Source organism: Chamaea fasciata, unplaced genomic scaffold (genome assembly GCF_029207755.1).
Source record: "Chamaea fasciata isolate MVZ Bird 193981 ecotype frontalis unplaced genomic scaffold, bChaFas1.0.hap1 SCAF_4, whole genome shotgun sequence".
NCBI lineage: Eukaryota > Metazoa > Chordata > Aves > Passeriformes > Sylviidae > Chamaea > Chamaea fasciata.
Genome location: NW_027094089.1, coordinates 34,813,253 through 34,836,661, shown reverse-complemented (window position 1 = coordinate 34,836,661; position 23,409 = coordinate 34,813,253). Strand labels below are relative to the sequence as shown.

Sequence of the window (23,409 nt, the reverse complement as noted above, 5' to 3'; positions counted from 1 at the left end):
TAATAATAATTTTCTTGTTTTTCTGATTCTTCTTATGTCAGCCCTGACATACTCTTTCAATGCCTTGGTTGCCTTGGTGATTGAGAGCAGCTGTTTATAGCAATTGTCTTGATATCACACAAGACTGAACTTCCCACAACTTCTCAGAAACAAAAACACTGAACAACAACATTTTAAAAATTTGGCAATGTCATCGCCATTAAGCAAGAGCTCCTCTGTCTTGGGCTGTACTGTTTTTTAAAGGAGAAGAAGCAGGACAAACTAAATGTGATTGCAAAAGGGCACAGTCCAAGCACAGGGCAAAGAATCCATTATCAGACCCTCATGAGCCTTCAAAGATGATAAGACTTGTTGTTGGAGGTTAGGTTTGTTCCTTCTTTCTCTAAAGAATTTTTTCCCCATAAGTTACCAAGGAGACCAAGTGTTGGATACTTGAGAGTACTTAACCAAAACAAAGACGTGGACAAAGTTGGAAGGGGGAGACAACGCAGGTAAAAGACAGAGCTTGAGGCAGCTGTGGGTGGTTCCTTTTTTCAGCATTTGGGGAGAGAGAACGGCTGGGCAGCTGGGCTGTTGCTGGCTAGAAGAGTTTCACTGTGGCCAAAGGGATCCAGTCCTGGGAAATCTACTATCACCGGTTCAGCCTGAATCCTGAGTTTTCTCTGCCACTCGCGGGAGCTGGGCCAGCCCTGCCTCACCTTCAGCTTTTTCGGCGCTGCTCCTCTTGCTACAGTGTGACCCTGCACCCCCTGCCTGCTGGGACATCCTGCCCCTGCCTGCCGGGACACCCTGCCATCCCAGCTACCAGCCCGGGACTTTCCACTCTTTCAGCTTGGTGCTCTGAGGATCCTGCAGGGACACCGAAACCAAACTGCCCTGGGTTTTGTGAAACAAAGCCCTCAAGGTTCTTGGTACTGTTTTCGTTTGTTATTAATGCTGTAGTTGTTTGTTTTCTTTTTTTGTGTGTGTGTTTGTTTGCTTTGTAATACGTACTAGTAAAGAACTGCTATTCCTATTTCCCAAATCTTTGCCTAAGAGCCTCAGATTGTAAATTTATAATTGGGTATAAAAAAAAACGGGGGGGGGGGGGGGGGGGGGAGGTTTACACTCTCCGTTCCAAAGGAAACTCCAGCTTATACCTGGCAGATACCTGTCTTCCCAAAACCAAGACACTTGTCTAATTCTTACCTTTCAGTTGGTGAGGAAGTGATCCACCACAAACTCGTTCCACTGCCTGGAGGAGAAATCAGAAATAGTTAGGTGCTGTAACTCTTAGTAGTCTGCCAGGCAAATAGGTCAGTGCTGGTGGGAGCAGGGTGGCATGAGCAGGCTAGACTTTGCTGCTTAAACAAGCACGATGGAAGAGACAGCTTCTCGTCTGGAATACAGATGTGGAGATTTTTTTGTCTTAGGTATAATCATGTAAGACAGATGCACCTTATGGAATCCATAATTTCCTAAAATGTTAAAAGTTAATGGGAGAAAAAAAAAAGGAACCAAACCAAAACCCCTAAAATTAAATAAAAAATCCAAACCCACCCAACCAACCAGACAAAATAACCCAAACCTAAAAAACAAAATATATAAGTTCTAATTTAAATTACTATTTTGTTATCAGAGCACAGAACACTATTCTGAGACTTGATTTTTGATTGCATTCATATCTGAACATTAAAGATCACTTTTTTCAAGTCAATTGATAACAAGAGAATCTCCAGTGAAATAAAAATAAGTATACAGCTAATACAGTGAAATAAAAAGAAGTAAACAGCTAATACATTGCTGAGGAAGATATGAAAACATAACTGGAATGAACTCTGATATCACAAGCCTGATATTTACACTGATAGACACATGCATACAAATCATCTTCAAACTTATTCATTTTTAGAAAATCCTCTTCTAGTAATTTTATTTGAATGCCTAGAGTTGAAAATACTGATTTTTTTTAAATGAGAAAATAAAAGAAGCTGGGCTAGCCTTATCTTGTTTTCTTAGAATATATCTTGGCACCTTTTTCTGCTATTTTCATTTCCAAATAAAATAAAATAAAACAGTAATTATATTTCTCACCAGTGTTGATTTTCTCATAATAATGGCAATTGGCAAACAATTTGTATTTGCTTATTTTGCTTTTCCTATCTAAACCTAAGCCAGTTTTCTCTTTCAACTGCCCCTAAACCTGGCCTTGCTCATTTTATGCAGAAAATAGAGGTGCTCTGTGCTAGCAGCTTCAGCTTGGGTCCTTAGCAATACCGAGTTTTAATTAGTATAAAAAAATTTGGCAATCTTCATTCCAAATTGCTTTGATGGTTAATCAGCATCCTTCACTGAGATGATTTACAAACACCTGGGGACAATGCCACTACAGCTGCCCAGAGCTGGGTCATCCACGAGCTGTCTCTTTCTGGTGAGGCCCAGTTTATTCCTAAGAGAAGTCCTCCTACCTGTGAAAAACTCAAATATCAGCAAGATTTTTGTCCTGCCTAGCACGCCTACCAATTTTTATCTGAGTGTGTAACAAGCTCCCCTTGCCTTCCAGTGCTGCTCTAACCCTTGTGTTGCACCACAACATGGTGAAAAAAGCAACAGACAACATAACTCAATGTTTGAAGAAGAAAGGTGTGAAGGAGACTAAAGGGATAAAGAGAACCAGTAGAATGCACCACACACGCTTTCAAATCTGTGATGGTGGAGCCAGTTATGTGCTAACCCGGCACCAGGGTCTCTCATTGGGAGGATTACTCCTCTTTCTCTATCAAGTTGTACCAAAGGGTGTGATTTCATCATGTGCTTTCTAGTACTTCCAGAAAAGCTCCAGTCCCTGGAGTGAGACAACTTGAATCTCACAGTAGTTTTCGAGTTTTGTTTGGCAGTAACTTTCTAACCACCTTGTTTTGTGAGAAAAGCTTGAAACCTAGAAACTAAAAAAACTCAAGTTCCAAAAAAAGGACAAAAAAATATCATTAGCTACACCCTGAAGTGTGTTTGGAATCTTACCAAAATTGTACTTAGCTCATTGCTTTCCAAGAAACTCATGTCCTATGCAGTGTCAGCAAGTACATTCTGATCTTTCTTTTTGACCTACATGTTCCTAGCTCTGCCCTGTCCCAGTCCAGCAAGACTGTGTTCTTGTACAAATTCAGGAGACGCAGCTGTGAGAAGCAAATTCAGTGATATACTCCATCATGAGTTCATCATTAAGGCTGTGCAACTTGCCTAGGTTATTGAATTAATACTGTTATTTGTCATTAATTTTCTCAGATTGTGAACAAAAATAGTGTAGCATATGCTGGTCTTACCCTCAAAAGTTAATGAACCTCTAACTCCACTTCTAGAAATGAAAATGGGGAAAGTAATCCACTTGGCACTTCCTAAACTCATAGTTTATGGACATTTTCTCTTGGGCATTCACAGCAAATGTCATCTTTCCTTTATTATCCGTCCTCCTGTTTGTCTTTGCTAATGTCATAAATAACCTTGCAAGCAATAAAATTACTTATCTCTTAGGTAAATAAATCTTAGCCTATTTTATAACCTCTGCAGAAGGATTTTTCTTTTAAAGATAATATAGATGCAAAACCAGACATTCATTTGTGTAAAAGTATATGTAGATCTGTAATTTCATACCCCCTCTTTTTGTGAAGCAAACCAAAAAAGATGTTCATTGTCAGCAACTCCAGCATGGCTTCTGGTGTTTGGTGTGTTGTTCCTTTGTCCTCATCATAATCCGACCCATATGGAGAAGGGGAAATATATTTGCAACATAAGATCAATCTGCAACCAGTGAACAAAGAAAAGGTGTGGACAAAACATGGCAGTTAACGTATTTTGGATCCATTCTCATGGTAAGGGAAGACATGATAAGGTGTATAGAGAGCTGAGCACAAAACACTGCAGGTGAGGAGCAGAAGGCAGAAATTTTGGGACAGGGATAGAAATGAGTCCTCCAAGTCTGTTCCTTCATCTTCATATGCATTAGCTTGTGGGCAGACAACCTGCTTTCAGTTTTCTTGTCCCTCTAGTTATGAAAACCTTCATGAAGATGCTCAGTAATTATAAGGCAGAATAAAATCTGAGCTACTGCATCAGGATTTGGCCCTAGCTCTTAAGATGGCAATTTAAAAGAACATGTCATTACCACCCAAAGAATTTGCCAGCACCATCCCAGTATTGGGATTACAAACGACACAATTAATTATCCCAATACCCAAATGAGGAAGTAAAATAACCATAAGCCAGTTCACTTCTGTATTACTCAGCAAATGGGAAAGAATTGCTAATGGAAGAAACAATACAGAGAAAGAGGAGGAGAAAGTTTTCTTTAACTTGGAGTAAAGTTGGTAAGATAGCTATCTGCACCTATTTACTGTGTAGAAAGCTTCACATAGTAAGTTTTAAAAACATGGGGTGTACAATCCATAAACAGAGAGAAGCATGGGGGAAAAGTCAAACAAAAAAAAAGGTCTTCAGTTCATGTTTTAAAACAGCCACTCAATGACTAACAAAGAGCTCTTATAAGAGAAAATTCACACACAAGAGAAGATTTCAAAATGTGTGATATGTAAAACCTATACTCTAATAGCAATTTTGCATGACATGGACTCATTCATGCTTTGGAATGCAGTGTAGTTAGTTCCCAAAGATGCTGAAAGGGTGAAGAATACTTAAAGGATTTTAAGAAACGACTGTATTATTCATCCCCAAAAGACACATATGAAGAGAAATGGAGAAATCCTAAAAAACCCCAGTTATCTGAATCTTATTATTTGCTGATCTATATGCTACAGCTAATAAAAGTCTGAAACAGCATTTCATTTCATCTTAGCTAGCACATCCTTATGTTACAAAAATCTAACCACTACCATGATCACAAATCTTCATACAGCAATTTTCTCACCTGAAGAATGATTCCTATATTAGCATAAAATAATTAATATTTCATTATTCTTCTCTCACTTTCATTACTATCCAGACCCTCACAGATTAAGAAATGTACAAAATATAAACAAGGGAAATTACCTGTAACTCAAAAACTTCCCCAAACTTTCAAAAAAACCTTTACACAGCCAATGTCTTAGACAAGGCATAAGAAATTCCATAATGTGGAAGAGTTCTCTCTTACATAGTGTTTCAGTGATGGACAGAAAAATGAAAGACATGGAAGAAAAGCTCCACAAGAAATCCCTGATTATTGCTGGGTCAGGCTCGTGGTGTGACCTATCCTCCCGCAGAAAACAGCTCTGGATTTTAGAAATTTGGACATATATTTGCAAACTTTGAGAGGTCATTTAATTTCCCTTTTAATAAACTTTATCCTAAATCAATTATTTCCTTGCTGTTATAGCTGACATGAATGACAAAACAGACCTACTAATAATGCTTGAAGGCCTGACATACCTTAGAATGGGAGAACACAAAGTTAGGATACAAGGACAGCAGTAAACATAGTCACAGAGTCTTCTGACAAGTGTTTTCCACCCTTGGCATCTGCTATGATTCAGTCATTACTCAGAAGGGAGAGAGCATCTAGTGAATGAATCATCAGGCTATATCCTGTAGCAATTTTGTTTTCTGTAGCAATTTTGTTTCCCATTGCCTTTGGAAGTGGTCTTCCAAAGATGGATGTCTCAACCTTTGCAAGTCAGAGGGATCCAGAGGGACACACTGCCAGAAGCAAATGCGCAAAAGGATGAAAAGAACAAGGCCATACACAATACCATTTACATTTCCCAGCCTTGACTGTATGTAATCAGACATCTTCATGCAATCACAGTCACACAGCAGTCAATGAGGTTATTAATGGAGATAAAGTAACTTCTGTTTAATAAAAAAACAGAATCCTTGGTAAAAGGCATCTTTAGAAAAAGAGAGATGTGTTGGCTACACGAGTTACTCATGTAGGAGGTTCCTGTTTTCTTTCAGTTATTCAATTTATTTTTTCTCTCAATGTAGAGAATTAAAACATAGCTGAATGCATTTGTATGAAATATAAAAATAATGCAACTTCAGTCCAATCATAATAATTTCAGTTGCACTGTCAATATAAGCATGACATTTTGAAAGAACTGTCATGATGAGATCCTTTCACTTAATTAATGGAAAATTATTTCTAAAAGCCAGAAAAAAATGACATGTGCAAGATTTTCAAATGACAATACATTTACTGAAGGTCTAAGGTGTGTGGGCATGCCTTATTTTCTGTTACAGACTTAAGACTGGAAGTCTCAGAAAAGAGGAAAGTTTTTGCTTTCTTCATCCCAAATAAAATTTCTACTGGTGAAAGATAAAACAGGGAAAAAAAAATCCCACATGAAAAGCCACATGTCCACACAAAAGTGTGTTAGGTTCTAAGTCAGTCACATTGAAACTTTTTCACCCTTGAATTCTTGTTACAGATATAATTAAGCATTAATAGACCTACATATTACAAGTTGTTAATGATCATTACTTTGTTAAGCATCCTGTGATCATTTATGATCACTTGTGCATGCCCTTCACACCCCTGATATTTAATGGTTAATGTTTTTCTGTTCTTAGACTCTTTCTAAAATGTCAGCTTTCTCACACTCATGATGATATCTTCAGATGTTATGAAACCTCTTGAGGCTGAGAGAAAAGCCAATGATGAAACCTCCCTCTCCTAAATGAGATTTCACAATTTGTTCTTCAATGTTTGGTTTGACTTCAAAAATATATATATTTCATATTTCTACATCCATATTAAGTGGAACCAAGAACTTAGTTACAAAGCCTAAGGAAATATTCTCTGAAGGGTGGAGAACTTTGTTGAGCCTCTGCCAACTGCTCTCCATTTCCTTTCATCCTGTGTTTATCCTTGGTAGAGATATTGACTTGAACACTCAAACAAGTACTGCAATTTCTGGCCTACAAAATAGTAACAGCCCACCAATTCTAAACTCATTCCTCTGCTGTCCTGGTGAGGACAATAAACCCAAAAGACACTGGGGAAAGACTGCAGAGGGTGGCACTTAAAAACACGGAAGAAACTATCATCTTTCTCCAGCTCTCAATCTGTGCACACACACAAATAAAGATGGAATGTTAACCCACCTTAACCTAGGTGCTAAACACTACATAGTACCAGTTTAATCATACTTTCATCCTATTTTCTCAGTAGGTTTCTCCTATTTGTCAACCTTTTGTAGTTCATTTGGAAGCCAAAATACCTGGAGAGCACAGTGGATCCATGACTAGGTAGTAACTGATAGGAGCACCCAGAGTCGAAGGAGAATTCCCTCCTTGTCCCTGAAAGAGGATGGCTGCATTCCAAGAACATGACATATATCGTGGTTGCAATACTTACCCACCGCTCCTTGGAAACATTGCTGGTTTCTAAGGGGAATTACCACAGTAATGAACACCAAACAAGAAGACCTGAGCTCTCACAAAATAAAATGAGCTATAGCCACACGTGCCACTTCCTAGGCCAAAAATTTGTGATGATATCATGAAGCTGTGATGTAAAACATTATTAAAGCTGTGCTTTTAAGAAGATGGTGGTTCTTCAAGGATGAAGCATGTATGAATATTTATGCTGATTAATTAACACTTGAATGGTCTTTGAATGTTCTGTTTTAATGATGCCCATCCTAAGAGTTATCTCTTTTGCCAGCTATTTCATCTAAGACCTGTTGTCTCTATTAGTCTCTATAGACTGTTCAGACTCTCAAAAACTTTTTTTTTCCCATAGTGGCATAAAGACATTAGGAAATTTTTCAGTCTAAGATAACTTACCTATGTAGCTACCAGTTCAACCAAGAAACCTAAGAAAATTCTGTTGGGGAGGCATTTTTTCTACTGCATTCATTATTCCCTGGTCTTAAAGATATGATCTTTTAAAAAAATTAAAAAGATACAAAGGCTAAGATTACTCAGTTTAAAAGGGGTCACTAATAAAATAGGTACTTCAAAAGAGAAGGTCTCCGGTAATAAAATATAAATAGTCACATAAACATGAATAATATAGCTTGGAAAGGGCCTCTGCAGGTCCCAACCCAAATTATCTTCCCCCACAGTCAATATTGTAGACCTACATGGGTACTTTTACTCATTTCTACAGCCTTTGATAACTGCTTCTTTGGTCTATAGCCACCCCTTAGTATTGCCAGTAACAAACATCCCATCAACTTCTCCAAAAGCAAGACTGGGTTATGAAAACAAGCCCTTGATACATCTGTGCTTGATTTACCTATTGATGTAACAGCCAAACCAAAAGCTGTAACATTGAATTTTTACTCAAAGATTCATATTATGCGGATTTCCTCAATTGAAACCATGAATATCTGAAGCAATGTTCTTGTTTCATAATATGCAGATTTCTGAAGTCGCAGGGGAACCCTGAAATAATGAAAGGAAGTTGGCAGAGCAAATGCAGGTCCGATCAATATGATTACTGCTACGCTTTTCCTTTATTCTGTGTAAGATGGCAGGTTTTATACATTTCTACATAGTTTACATTCACAGGTGTATTCTTATTGGCATGCAGCACAGGGAAAAATGCAAACATCCATTGTTTAATAAACTGTTTAAGGTAGCTACTATGTCCACACCAATTACTGTACTTGTTAACTACTATGAAATCCTTTGACCCTTGCAACACCTTAAGTGAAAATTTCTAAATGCGACACACACTTGGCACTAATTTCTATCTGCACCCCAACCTCTACAGGCCTCAGGATGAGGCCCAGTCTGGATGATTCAATTACAGTCCATATCTGCTACAAATCCCCCTTTTTCTTTTTGAATCAGCCAGACTGGGGTAGAGGCACACCTTACTATTTTTCACATACGTATCTATTAAAACTAAAAACTGTTAAGAAAAATCTTTAATACAATAACTTAAAATGTTTCTGATAACAAACAACCAACAACAATCAACAGTAACACATGCAAAGTTTAATGACTGCTGATTACTAAAATACTATCTCATTGTCCCAGATTCTGCAACAGCTGAAAAACTTTTTCTCAGTGAAAATGTGGGTATCCGTTCTCTAGCAAGGCTCCCAAGTTCACTCCAAAGTCTGTCCAGCTGTCATTGACAAGGTCAAATTGTCTAGTCAAAACGACTTATATCTAGTTTCTTTTTTGTGCAGAAAACATCTGGGTTTGCTGATGAAAACATCTCCTCTAGTTAAAGTCAAGGTGTGGCCAAGACCCTGCCTTTTTACTAGAGTGATATCTCTTAATAGATTTTAAAATTAAACTCTTCACAATACTCATTATTTTAAACTTAATTTACTTATCTCGTTATCTTAAAACTTATTACTTTAAAATAAAACATAAAATCCTACAAAACAATTTATAACCTATAACAATTCTGATGTAAAACTTGTGTCTTCTTCTAGTCACACAAACAGGTGACACTTCTCACTGCTCCATCACTGCTGTTTCCCTTCAAAGTTTCTTTTGTCTGAGACACAACGACTCAACCGTTTAAATTGAATTAGTATATTGTAACAAAACTTAGAATAATTTAAAACCTCTTAACAAAACCTAAAACAAACCTAAAACAATTGAAAACCTAGAATAATTGAAAAACCTAAAATAAATAAAAATCTGCAAACAGTAAATTTATGAAATTAATATCTTAGCACTTAAATCTTATAAATCTTAATCTTAAATTCAACTTATATTTAAATCACACAGAACTCATTCCCAATATTAATATAACACTAAAAACACAACTCAAAACACAATTCAACTTGTACTTAACAATATCTAAACTTAACTTAAATCACAGAAAAATTAATATTAACAGAACACCAAACACAACCTCAAGCACAACTCAACCTGGATCCAGCTACATCAAATCAATCATTCACTCAAATATTCACTCAAACATTCACTCCTGTTTCAGGACACTAGGTCTTTCTTCCATACTATGCTGGGCGTCACTTTGCTTGTGTGCTTCATTCAGAGAAATCTGAAATCGTCGGTGCAAAGCTCTTGCATCTTGCTCCTGCATCTTGATGGAATGTTGAATCACGCTTTCAGTCGTCCAGCTGCTTCCAGCTGGGACCGGCGCTCCCCCTTTTTCTTTTGCAAGAGAAAAAGAACGAGAAAAATAGAGGGTTCGTGCTGGTTTGTTTTTGGTTTGTTTTGGGTTTGTTTGTTGGTTGGTTTTTTTGTTTGTTTGTTTTTTGGTTTTTTTTTTTACGAAGGTCTGTCGTGTGGGGGTACAGAGTCGAGGTGTTGAGTCGTCACTGTCTTGAAATGGTTGTAAATTGTCATTGTTCAAACAGTTTTGGAGCAGCATACAAGGTGAAAATCTGAGGGTAACTTTCTGAGGTAAAATTTGTGCATTTGGGATCAGCTAAGCCAGATATTTTCAAAGCTGATCGCTGTATTTTATTTTCTGGAGTCACTGTCAGCTGTTACTTGACAAAGGAAGGAGGGAATTGTGCTTCTCCGACTTCTCCACTGGAGGATGTAATGTTTCATGGCTCTCTAAAGTATTTTGTTGATATGCTACTTCGGCAAGTTTTGCTCTTTGTTGATGTATTTCACTTGCACTCTCTGTTTTGGACTGCTGTCACTGTCTCTCGCGAGACAAAGGGACAGAGTGGTCTGCTGCTGTCTCTGTCGCTGCGATGGCTGCGCTTGTTGGGACCAGCTCCCTCTGCCATGCTGTCTTCCCTCGCGGTGCTTGCTCCCCCCGCGCCGCTGGCTCCCGCGTGGGTGAGGGCGGGGGGCTGGAGAGAGAGTGGGCTGCTCCGCATCACGGCCGTCTCCGCCCTCAGCTCCGCCTCGGTGGTCCGCCGCTCGGCTCCGCTCCGTCCCGCCTCTGGCTCCGCCTGAGCTCACGTCATTCACCACGGCCCCCGAAGGGGACTGCGGAGTCCCGTCCTGATCATGCACAGTTGGTCTAGCAAGCGGAGAGGACGCTTCTGCCGCCTGTGTCACATGATCCAGGACATCCTGGGGACTTGATCGCGTCGGCACCACTGCATCTTGAACCGGACACATGTGAAAAAGTTTTACTGATTTCGCGATTTTTGTGCGTGGCCGAGAATCTGATTTTTCAGCCTCCGCCCCCTTAAGCGCCTGAATGGCAGCTTGGACAGCTCTTCTCTCGGCAGAAACAGTCTGCAAGGTATTTACAAATTTTTTTCCCGACTGCCGCTGTTTTAGGCACAAGTTTCCTGTCTCTGCCACCTGAAATCGCTGCTGTCAATTCCCCTCTTCTCGTGGCCCACAGACCCAAGTGTTTTAAGTCACTTTCTTTTAGTTTTTCACCTCGCATTGAGAGGAAATTCAGCAAAAGCCGCGTGGCCGCATTCAATCCCGTTTCCATGTTACCTCACTTATCTGTTGTTCTTCACCGCAGCTCTCCTCCTCCCGCGACGGTGGCACCTCTGTCGGGACTGACTTCCTCGCTCCGTCCAACCTCGGATAGCTGAACACGGAGGCTTCACGGTGCTCCGCGCTTTGTCGGAGGCTTCATGCGCCGGAACCACTCCCAATACCCGGGGGAGGAGGCTAAGAACGTCTTCAGGAATCCGGATTCAAAACTTAACACAACTTATCAACAACTGATCAACAACCGCACTTAAATGCAGGGTCCCTGCCTTTTCGACCGCCAGGCGAAGTCGCTGGGGAACCCTGAAATAATGAAAGGAAGTTGGCAGAGCAAAGGCAGGTCCGATCAATATGATTACTGCTACGCTTTTCCTTTATTCTGTGTAAGATGGCAGGTTTTATACATTTCTACATAGTTTACATTCACAGGTGTATTCTTACTGGCATGCAGCACAGGGAAAAATGCAAACATCCATTGTTTAATAAACTGTTTAAGGTAGCTACTATGTCCACACCAATTACTGTACTTGTTAACTACTATGAAATCCTTTGACCCTTGCAACACCTTAAGTGAAAATTTCTAAATGCGACACAAACTTGGCACTAATTTGTATCTGCACCCCAACCTCTACAGGCCTCAGGATGAGGCCCAGTCTGGATGATTCAATTATAGTCCATATCTGCTACAGATTTCAATGATAAAGGCACTAGTGTGTAAAAACAAAGGACTTGTACATATCACAGCACAAGCTGGGAATCTGATTTGTTAAGCAGTCCAATTACTGAGTTTGGTCTCCTACAGTGAATTTACATTTGACCTCCCTAGAGTGAGGACATTAACATCTATTCCAGCTCTTTTGTTTGTTTAGTAATTTCTTATAAATTTAGAAATGTTATGGTTGAAGTACATTTTGCATTAGATACAGATCAAAAGAAATAGATTTTGCAAAGTAAAAGGCTCATGGACATGTGGGTGCTTATTCAAAGTTTCTGTATAATAAGCGAATATCACTGTATAGAAGCCCCTATATCTTAACCCATCATTCTCCATACTGAAAGTAAATTTTTCCTCACTTCTGTAAAACTTGGTTCCTTAATTTCCAATTCTGTGCAAGTCAAGGCTCTTCAGCTTTTCCACTCAGGTCACAGAAGGCACCAGAAGATTTTGAATGACATTTAATTCATGCTAGAAGTTACGTTTTTCATGATAACTCATTTAATGTAGCCCACCCAAAACCCAGATGGTAACAGATTTCAATTATTGTTGACGTAAGTTGGATATGAAGCAGTTGTGGAAAGCCTAATGTAAATGTGAGGACTGGGTTGCCTGAAACAGAGTTCAATATTTACTGTAGGATGTATTCTTTAGTAGCAAAGTTTTCCTGTTACACTTCCAACACTATTACAAATTCTTTCTCATGGAATATATAGGAATCATCTCTATATGAGTTCTAAGAGATCATATGTCACTCATTTCTGCCTGATCCTATTCAGCTAGCCCAGCACTTCAATTACATTGAATTTTGAGGTTTTTTTCAGGCTTAGTCAGAGTTTGTCCTGTTGTTTTCTGAGATGACTTGCCACTTCTTTGTCAGCAGGAGTTTGTAATGTTTCTCCCTCCCATAATCCTGTCAATTATTACTCCAGCCCTTGCATTTAGTACCTGATGTCAAGGAAATCCCATAAGGTTCAACTTTTATCTTGCTCTGTGCCTATTTTTAGCAGTGATGCACATTGTTTTATCTCTCTGTTTCACAGAAGATCCTAAATGTTTTCCTAATTATTGTCATAGATGACAATACAGAGTTGCACATACCAGGTACAATAAGGCTATATCTACAACTTAATTAATTCACTTTATATAAAAAAATAATAATAATTTATTGTGTTTCCGTTCCAAGTTTCTCTACCGAACATAATTCCAAAATAATTGCAGCCATTAAAAATTTCCAGGTGAAATAACTGCACTATGGCAAAGTATTGCATGAAAATTCTGTTTGCCAACAAAACAGTTTTTAGTTATCTTTCACTTCCTTGGTTTGCATTCACTTAGATATAGTGTTGACTGAAAAAAACCAAAACAACAACAACAACCAAAAAAACCCCCCCAAAAAACCCCCAAAAAACCCACCCAAAAAAAAAATAAACCAAGAAAAACTGGTCAGAAACTATCTGACTTCCAGCATTTCGGACTTTGCGGGTTTTGTATTTTTGGAGTTTTTGCTTGTTCAAAGCTCTGCATCTATAGACAGTTCTCTCCATGGACTCTTTGTTGCACTTAGCCCCCTGACCCTTAAGGATGAAGATGCTTTCAGGTCTCCAGGACTTTCTCCCAGCTGCTAGCTGAGAAAATATTCTTCTCAAGGTCAGTTTCTTGGTGTTGATGACTGAGCTTGCAAGGTCTTGTTCTCAGCTGTAAGATATTGCTGCTTTTGACTGTTACACAACAGCTTATGAATGTCACATGTACTCCATCAGTTCTGAAGTCTCAAGGAAAATAGAAGGGCAAAACACTACTGCTACCATTGGGGAAAACCGAAACACACCAGGGTGGAGAGTTTAGTGGAATGTGATCATCAAAACTTCGAACTTTAGTATCCTTTGACTTTTTTCCAATGAAATTATTCCATTTCAGCTCCGTCAACTTTCTAATACACTTCTGAAAGCATTAACATCCTGAGAGAGGGAAAGGAGAAAGAAAGAAAGAAATGTGTGAGAGTGGTAAGGAGTAGAGGCATAAGAGTAAAATGGAAGGCAGCAAAACCAGAAAAAATATCTAAAAATCCTGGAGTGGTAAAAAGGAAAGACAGAGAAAAAATTGCCATTGAACTAGTGAAAAACATGGATTAAAATTTTGGAAGAAATGCGAGATTTGCTGTTGGAATTCAGGATAAGTAGCAAGTGGCACACAAGGAGGCTGGGAGGGGAAAAGGAGAGGAATGCAAGATGCAGCCCTTGTTATGCAGCATGAGTTTACACCATAGAAATAGTAGTAACCCTCCAGGGCATGAGTTATTCTGCACAAGTGTCTGAAAAAAAATGGCAGAGTGCACTTTGAGAAAAAATTAGTATTTTTCCATTTGGTCTACATCTTGGCAAATTTTAATACATATCTAGCAGAAGAAGTTTTTCCACACCCCACTGACAATGTTGGAGACCGTCTGTGTCTATTTTTCACTGAAAAAGCTTAATGTCAACCAACCACTCTAATATCTAAAGGCTAGCAGATGCTCCAAAATCTTGACAACATGAACTCTGCCTGCAGAGTGGGACAGCAGAGCAGTGTGAAAGGTATTTATTATGGACGATGGACAGCTTTCACTGTGCTGTGATGATTCAAGACCTGCTCCATCTCACAGGTTCTGCCACCAGCTCACAGAAATGGAGGAGGAGGAAGCTCTCCATTGCTTTTCACCAGCAGTGGAGAGTGGGAGGAACCAGTGTCAGGACATGTTCGCACCTCCTGTCTCTGCCTACAAGGACTAAGTGGTGGCAAGAGCAGCAGCACATCCTTGAGAAAGGGACAGTGCCAGTCTGAGTCCTTCAAGAAACAGAGAAACAAAGAAACAAGAAACGAAACAAGAAACAAGAAGCAAAACTCTTGCATGGGATATTTGGCATTCCAGCAGGACTAAATGTCTTTGAACAAGAGCAAGACAATATTAGGGAAACAGACACATTCTCTCCTTCACGGTTTATGGCTTATTTACCAAACCCTTAGGATCAGCAGTATATTGTGATTTTCAATAGCCTTTCAGTGTCAACGCCATGAACAATGTAACACAACAGGACTGCAGAACAATGCAGAAATTTTTTTGCAGATCATGCCCCACCTGGAGATCTGAAGGAGGGTGTGTGTAAGCTAAATTAATCTTCTACTGTGGGCAGCTGCAGGTGGGACTTTTGGACTCAGCGTGTTCTTTGTTTCCTGACTATCACCTAGGCCTCTTACATGACTGCAGGCGTGAAATGTCCATGGAAGTGAATTCATGATGTGCAGCTGGTCTGCAGTTGCACTGAAAACCAAGGGTGGAATGTTTATGAATTGGGCTAAAGACATTATCAACTTTTGGTGAAATAAAATATTTTAAATATAACCTTTGGAATAAAGTTGTAACTGAATACACCATACATTTTGTATTTGATCATCTGGTTCACAACATTTTGGAATGGCTGATAAAATATAATAAATGCTTAAAACAGTGTTCTGAATTTAAATGGTAAAGTATTTCCATTAGTGAGGTCTTTACCTCTCTTACAAATCTGATCTATTTGAATTTCCACTGAAATAAAGAGGATTTGAAGGACCTTGCTGCCTCACTAGAAAGTGAATTTTATGAGATTGGGTGTTTTATTAGGTTGATCTTGCACACTGACTTTTTTAAACACAAGTAAATACAATAAGAAGGACATTAAGCCACCATGACATAACACACAGAACAAACATGAAAAAAAAAGTACTAATTCAGCAAAGAGTAGGTCAGAAATAAGGCAGTATTATCAAGTTAAATGAGCCCTAATAAAATGTCTCCCCTGTTACCCACAGTTTAACCACTATTATATTTTCTGAAGGAATCTCTTTTTAGCAGAGTTACCGAAAGAGCTGCTGGAAACAGCTACTTTCTCCTCTGTTTCTGTGCTACATAAACTGGTCAACACAGTTCACAGTTGGTTTGGAGAGGACTAAGTGATTGCTGTGTTAATGAAATCCTATTCCTGTTAGTCAAGGAAATGAGTTTGACTCACCAGCTTGTTTATGAGATTTGCTTATAAAAGCTACTGCCGAGCTCAGACTGCTGTTCCACCAGCACTGCTCAAAACTTCTCTTCTGGGGAGATTTGCACAAGATAAGTTCCCATTTCTGCAAAGGTCTCCTATTTATTCAGAGGCTGTGTTTTTTACAGTATTCTTAAGGTATTATAGTGTAAGTGGGTTATGTGTCTCATATAATACAGACATGAAATCACAGAAGTGCAGAGCAGCACCTCTAATATTCTTAGTTCATTTACTCTGTGAGAGGATGATTTACTCTCTCTGATCACCGACTTCCCATGCCAGCTAACATGCAACAGCAGAATTGCTGCCTCTAAATTCAAGAGTCACACAGGCTTTACATTTAATCAATGACTTAGCAAATATAAAAATTAGCCTTTTGTATCCAAGACAGAAACTAAAAGTTGAACACTCAAGGATTTTGAAGAAACTAGGATTATTGGTTTGAAAGACTTGAGATCTAAGCATTGTCACAGTAACAAAGTTAGCTTACTAGAGAAAAGGGGAAAACAAATAGTTGAATCACTTGCAGAAATCTTAGTTTGAATGTTTCTTTTCTACTTGATACACACTGAAAAAATTTCATAAGACTTGTCCTCCTCTCCCTTCCAAGGGTTCATCACACATGACTTCATTCACTTGAGGCTATTGTTCTTCCTTTGTTTTTGCCTAGCATATCTTGTAAACTGAGGCTGGAAGTTAAAACCATCACAACCCAGACAAAATGTATTTCAGCATAAGTCAGAGATTTTTTATTTCCCCCCCTGCTGAAGAAAAGTCAAAACAAAAGATAAACCACCGTCTGTCTTCTGTACATAAAGTTCGCCAATGACGATAAGGTAAAAACTTTGCACGTATGAATGTACAACTGTATGACTTGTTTATAGATGCAAGCTTACATGTTTGAATTTGATTTGAATTTGAGCTAAATTTCCAATGCTTCCAGGATTTTAGCTTCTTTGGTAAGCATGATGATAACCCTGACTATTGGAATTATTGAAAGAAGGGAGCAAAGAAAAATTATTCAGCAATTTTTTGTATTTCCTCCTTTCGGAGGTTTGAAATCTTAATTTCCTTTTTAAAGAATAAAAACTTGCAACCAAATTATATCCTTTCTTTCCTCACAGAAGGGACGTTCTGTGCTCTGCCAACAGACATTTAAATATTTATTTCTCTTACCCTCTATGTACCAGGTTTCTCTTATTTGTCCCCCTTGTTATTTCTAGGGGGAAATGGTTATATTTCCTAGATATCTGTAGTAAGACAGTGATGAGCCTCACACTCTTTTGCACTAAAGCATCTGACTCGTTTGCCCTCCTGCTGGTACTCAGCTGGCCTTACAGTAAGGCAGCTCAGGGAGTTAAACTAGAAAAAAAAAAAAAAAAAAACACCAAAAATAACCCAGCACAGAAAAATAGTTCTGAAAATCAAGAACCACAACATCATGGCTAATATTCAGTAGGTCAACACAAGGGGCATCACCTGGCCGTAGCCTAAGCCCAGTAATATCAGATCCAATTTGTTGTGTAACATTCATTTTCTGGGGCTTTCGATCTGGCTTTGAACATATTAGAAATGCTTCAAGTACAGCACTGCTCCTGGTGGCTGCCAGCAGCAGTAAATATAGAAAGAAGCCAGCCTGTTCACAGTTCACATTGAGGTACTGTGTCAACAGCCTGTAATCTGAGGAATGCTTTTTGGACTGCTATCAATTTCCTGAAGGACAGTGCAAAAACCAGGTCACAAGTATGCCATGCTTTCCCCATTTCCAGCTGCTGAATCAAAGGGAAGGAAAGGGAGCCAGGACTCAGTCTATCTACTCCTCCAGATGAGCTGGGCCCACTGGTCTAGGTGCTGCACAAATATTCTGAAGCTGCAGCCAGAGTTGACAATGTCCATGTGGTTCCACCTTGATATGACCTTTTCTCAATACCTCCCCTATTCTGAGTTTGGACAGGCTTTTAAATATGCTGAGAAACTGAAAGGATAAAACAAAATAAACCTAGTACTCCCTCACATTGCTTGTGTAGGAAATTCATTCTTTCCTGAGTTTATAGCTACCTAATGCCAGCCATAAAGCCCTTTTCCCCTGTTTAGGCCTGTGCACTGTCACTCTACTACACTTCTACCTTCCCTCCCAGCCATGATCAGATAAGACAGGTTTCTATCATCCTCCTTTGAAATAGTTTCTATTTCCCTCCTTCTTCTCCCCTTAAAACCTTTCTTGTGTCAAACCTACACAGTAAGTTCATCAGCATTTCTGCTGAGAAACTCTTGATTCATCTCTCATATGTTCAGATCCAGTGTGGTACCCGCAGTCTCAAAAAATGAATTTGGATAGCGAAGTTTGTGGAGACTGGTTACAGCTGGAAGGACAAAGACACTTGGGGTCATCTTGCCCTAAAAAAATAATCAGACCATTAAGGGAGGTTTAGTTCTTGGTTGGAGATAAGAATAAATCTGGGCTGAGAAAAAAACCCCAAACTAATTTAAAGAAGGAACTGGGAATCACTGACTTTCAATATCGAAGAATGTCTGATTCATTGCAGAGGCAGGTTAACACACATCTGTGGAGAAAACTCACTGAAGAAATATGGGCTTAATTAAATGCATCTGCCATGCTTTTTAGAAAACACAGTAAGATTTCAATACAAAAAAAAAAATCAAAAGGGTCAAATGGTCATTTCCAACACACTTTAAAAAATATTAAAACCAGACTATTTTCTCAAATGCTGGAGAGAAATCGAATGCCCTGACTTTAAATATCTTTCTTTTCCACCATCAGTCTAAAACAATTAACATTTTTTTCAGCTGAACAAATTTTGTACAATGTAAATCCAAAGTGAAACTTTCCCTTTCATTGCCTTAACAACCACGAAATCCCCTAAAAGTTTGCATTTTTTTTTTAAAGAAACCTCATTTCTGGTATTGACCTCTGCTTTTGTAACTCAGTTGTTTCAGTCCAAACAACTCAAAATTGAAGTGTTTAAAAGTACTTTATAATTTTAGAAACTCTTTCTCTTAAAAAAATAACCCCACCTCTGACTGTTTAGATAAAAATTATAAAGTAGGCAGGTGCCACTTAATTTCACATCTTGTCATATAAATTAACAGGAAAGGCAATCATATAGGTTGAAATACATCCCTCTTGGTGATGCAAGCTATAAGGAGAATTAGAGATAAGCTAAAAATCTGGTCTTACCCATGAAAGGTTGGAAATACACCCATTAACAAGATTTTATCCAAGATTTCCTGCAATTCTTGGAGCTGAAGTTCACTGAGTGTTTCCAAACTCAGCAGTTGCACTCTGTAGGAATTGAATTTGGGCAAATATTCTCACCTACAGACACATAAGTGAGTTTCTCCCAGCAACATCAGTCAAGTCCAAACCTCTGATAGTGCTAATTCAATGATAATGAGCTGCAGCTGGTTTTAAAGTGAGAAAGGGAATTGGGAGACCTGAAAACACAATTGTTGATGGCAAAGCCAGTAACTTTTGCAAATTTGTCCAAGAGCTTTGAGTTATTTAGCTAATATTTCAAACAAGAATATTTTATCTGTCAGTGTACGCTTCATCCATAATCAGAAGTCCTGAATATAATTTAGAGGCTTGTGTAAAGGGGGGCTCAAAGAACAAGAATTGCATTGATGGTTTTTGTGATCCATACAAATGAAAAGGTAAGACTTAAACAGGTCTTTTCTTTAAATCAAAAATCGTCACCACTGGCACTATACTTTTAATACTTGCTTAAAGTACTTAAAATACTTTAAGTACTTGCTTTTGGTTTCAATTAAGTTATTTCAGGAAACTGTTTCAAAGCAAAATGGAATAAAAAGGCTACCCTCTCTTTTTTTTTTTCTTTTTTTTTTCTTTTATTTATTTTTTTTTTTAATCTAGGGAAAGGGATTAGGATGTTTGTTTTGTTTGTGTTTAATGTTTTTGGCTTGTTTGGGGTTTTTTTGGGGGGGTGGGGTTTTGGTTGTTTTTTGGGTTTTTTTTCATTTTTTACCTGTTTCTTTGCTTTTGATGCAGTGTTTGGAGCAGAGGAAAAACATTTCTTGCAAATGTCCTCCAACCCTCAAGCTTCCAGAAAGCTAGTGCTCCAGCTGCAGGAACTGGAGCATTTTCCTACCACTGGGACCCCAGGCAGTCACAGACCAAGTTCCACAAAAGTAACACAATTTATGCTGTCATTACATTATTATTTCCTATTTTATTACTTTGTTACTGTATGTCCTAGGGTGACGTTATGATGTTTGTATCCCCAGTTGTCTGTTGGGTCTGAGAGCAAAGGAGAGGGAGAAGCGCCGAGTTAGTTTTCAGAAACCCTCCTCCGCTGGCTGGCCTGGTGAGTCGAAGAGGTTGGTGGGGTTTTTTTTGGTTTTTTTTTTTTGTTTTTTTTTTTTTTTTTTTTTTGGTTTGTTTTTTGTGGGTTTTTTTTTAGTTAGTTAATTTGTAGCTAGCTGAGGGGGAGAAGCTTCATTTTTCTTTTCCTCCTGTTTTCTTTTTTCTTTTTTTCTCTCCCCCCCCCCCTTTTTTTTTTTTTTTTCCCTTCCCTTGGAACTGTTAAAAATCTGTCTGGACTGAGGAACCAGGGGAGTGCTGTGGGGGGCTCGCACCTGGAATACAAGATCTATCCTGAGCAGCAACTTTTTCCCAGTGGCAGAGGGACTGAGACAGAGCGACCACCTCCAGGAGGGACTTCTTTTCTAAATCTGTCATCTCTCCAGAGCGGCATGAAGTTCTTGTCATTGGTTATTGTTCAATTTGTCATCCTGGGGAGTTCTTTGCCTGTTTAATAAACAGGGTTCTTTCCACTTGTCTCTGAGGAGGTTTTTTTTTTTCCAGAACCAGTTGGGGTGGGGAGGGAGGGCCCCTTAGGAGGTTTCCTCCCAAATTTGCCCTAAACCACTACACTGTACTATGCGATTATTTCAATATTTTACTATTTTGTTATTCCATTTCAATATTTTATTTTTCTTAATGTTATTGTTGGTTTGTATTATTCTTGGTTTTTCATGCCACAACTTCCCCAAAACAAGAAGTAGAGTGAGTCCAGAGGAGGCCCTGATGATGATTAGAGGGCTGAAGAAAATCTGCTCTGAAGATACGCTGGGAAAGTTGGAGCTGTCCAGGCAGGGAAGGGAAGGCTCTGGTGAGGCCTTAGATCTTCTGTCAGTCCCTAAAGGGGCTATAGGAGAGCTGGAGAGGGACTTCTGACAAGAGCGTGGAGGGACAGGACAAGGAGGAATTGTTTTGGGCTAAAAAAGAAGAGGATTAGATTAAATATTTAGACGAACTACTTCCCTGTGAGGGTGGTGAATCCTTGGCACACATTGCCCAGAGAAGTAGTGAATGCCACAGGCCTGGAAGAATCAACACTGGGGGGACTGAGCTGTAAACAACTTTGTCTGGCGAACGGTGTCCCTGTCCATGACAGAGGGAAAAGCTCCCTTCCAACCCAAACCACCCTATGATCTGTGATTTTATGAGTATTATTTATTGTTGTTGGTATTGTATTACTGTTGTTGTTGTTACTACCTTTGAAGATTTATTAAAAGAGATGAAATGAACATACATTTGTTCCATCCAAAAGATAACAGGCAAGCAGTCCCCCAACAGCATTTTCATAAATCTACATTATAGGAAAGAAAAGCCATTAAAATCTCCCATCTAGTTCACTTCACCCTTGCCTCCCTGTAAGTCCAAGAGTCACAAGGTTATCATTGCCATACGTCACAAAATTAGCATAGGGAAGAAATCACCGTAGTGGTGACGCAAATCAAGTCTGCACTTGGCACAGGCTGTTAGCACTTAGTGGCAGAATAAAGCAACAAAGGACATTTTCTGTCTATAACTGAGTTGCATTTATTCACTTCAGATTGCTGTCTAAGTAGATAGTATTTCTGCTGTTCTCTTTTCTGAAATACCTCTCGAGTCTCCCTGAACATAATAAGGGAACACTGACCACGCAAAGTTACTTTTAGACTTCTAAATAACTTGCACAGAATTTAACAAGATGTTTGTTAGCAATTCAGTTTATTATACTGGGAAAATACTGTCCTAATAATGGCTGAAAATCAACAACTGTAGGTTCTGCCTTGGGAATGTTGATGTCTGAAGAATGCTGGCCTGAATTTCTGGCACAGATAAAGCCCCCCACAGTCCCTGGCTCTGCACATCTACTTTAACAGTTAAAAGTTACTTGATTTTTCATTTGGTAATTTTTCCATCTCTGAAATGGAAGAAACACTTCAGTGTCTTCCAAAATGCTTTGAGAAGTGCTGTACAAAACATTGACTGACAGTATCTTCCTGAGATGACTGGAAGGACAACTCAGTCAAAGTCATGTCTGTGGGTTATTAAAATATAAACACAACACTGGTTTGAGTACATTCTTTTGGGGTCATTTTTGCAGTGCTGAAAGGAAAGTTGCATGCTCTTACTCTACCTCCTTTGCCAGGAAGAGGTGTGATTTGAAGGACTCATGAAGGAGGAGGGGGCAGAAGAGCTGAGCAGTCAAAGAAGAATCGTCAGGGCTCCCACAGGCTTCCAAGGATGCTCAAAGAGGACCATAGCCAGCACTTAATTTTTCACAGTAATCCCTCCCCCAACAGCAGGTCATAACATCATAGAATCATTTAGGTTGGAAAAGACCCTTAAGATCATTGAGTCCAACCATTAACTTGGCACTGCCAAGTCCATCACTAAACCATGCCACTAAGTGTCACATCTACACATCTTATAATTAACACCTGGGGTGGTGACTCTACTATTTCCCTTCAGTCTGTTCCAGGACTTGGCAACCCTATTGGTGAACAAATATTTCCTAATATTCAATCTAAACCTATCCTGGAGCAACCTGAGACTGTTTTCTCTCATCCTGCTGCCTATTACCAGAGAGAAGAGATTGACACTCAAGATGAAGCAGCTGTTAGAAGTTGGAATACGTCTTTAGCTCTCTCAGCCTCAGGAAAGTCCAGATGGATTTTCCACATGTCTCCAGCTGGGGACACAAATTTTTTGTGATATGTGTTTGCAGGAGGAAGGCAAAGGGACAACACACCTACACAGCAAAGCAATGAGGGATGCACTCCACAGAACTGCATGAGTGAAGCATCCTGCTTCCCAGCACAGGGCCACACCTGAGGGATAGGTGCTGGGGCAAACCTGAACTTTGAGGTATTTCAGTTTGGAAGAGGCCATGACACCACTGGCACCAGCAGCACCTTTTTCCACATGGCAGAAGAACTTCTGGACAGCTGGGACATTTGTAGGCTCAGGAAAAACAGGACTACTATGGGTGTAAGGGG

At 39.2% G+C, this 23,409-nt stretch overlaps 1 long non-coding RNA gene across 1 annotated transcript; it reads left to right on the top strand.

Annotated features, from left to right (window-relative positions):
* Positions 1–19,482: 19,482 nt before the first annotated feature.
* On the top strand, positions 19,483–21,650 carry LOC136288304 (uncharacterized). The gene is made up of 4 exons (XR_010720500.1): positions 19,483–19,773; positions 20,129–20,268; positions 20,365–20,444; positions 20,692–21,650. It is a non-coding gene; the product is annotated as an uncharacterized lncRNA (long non-coding RNA).
* Positions 21,651–23,409: the final 1,759 nt, after the last annotated feature.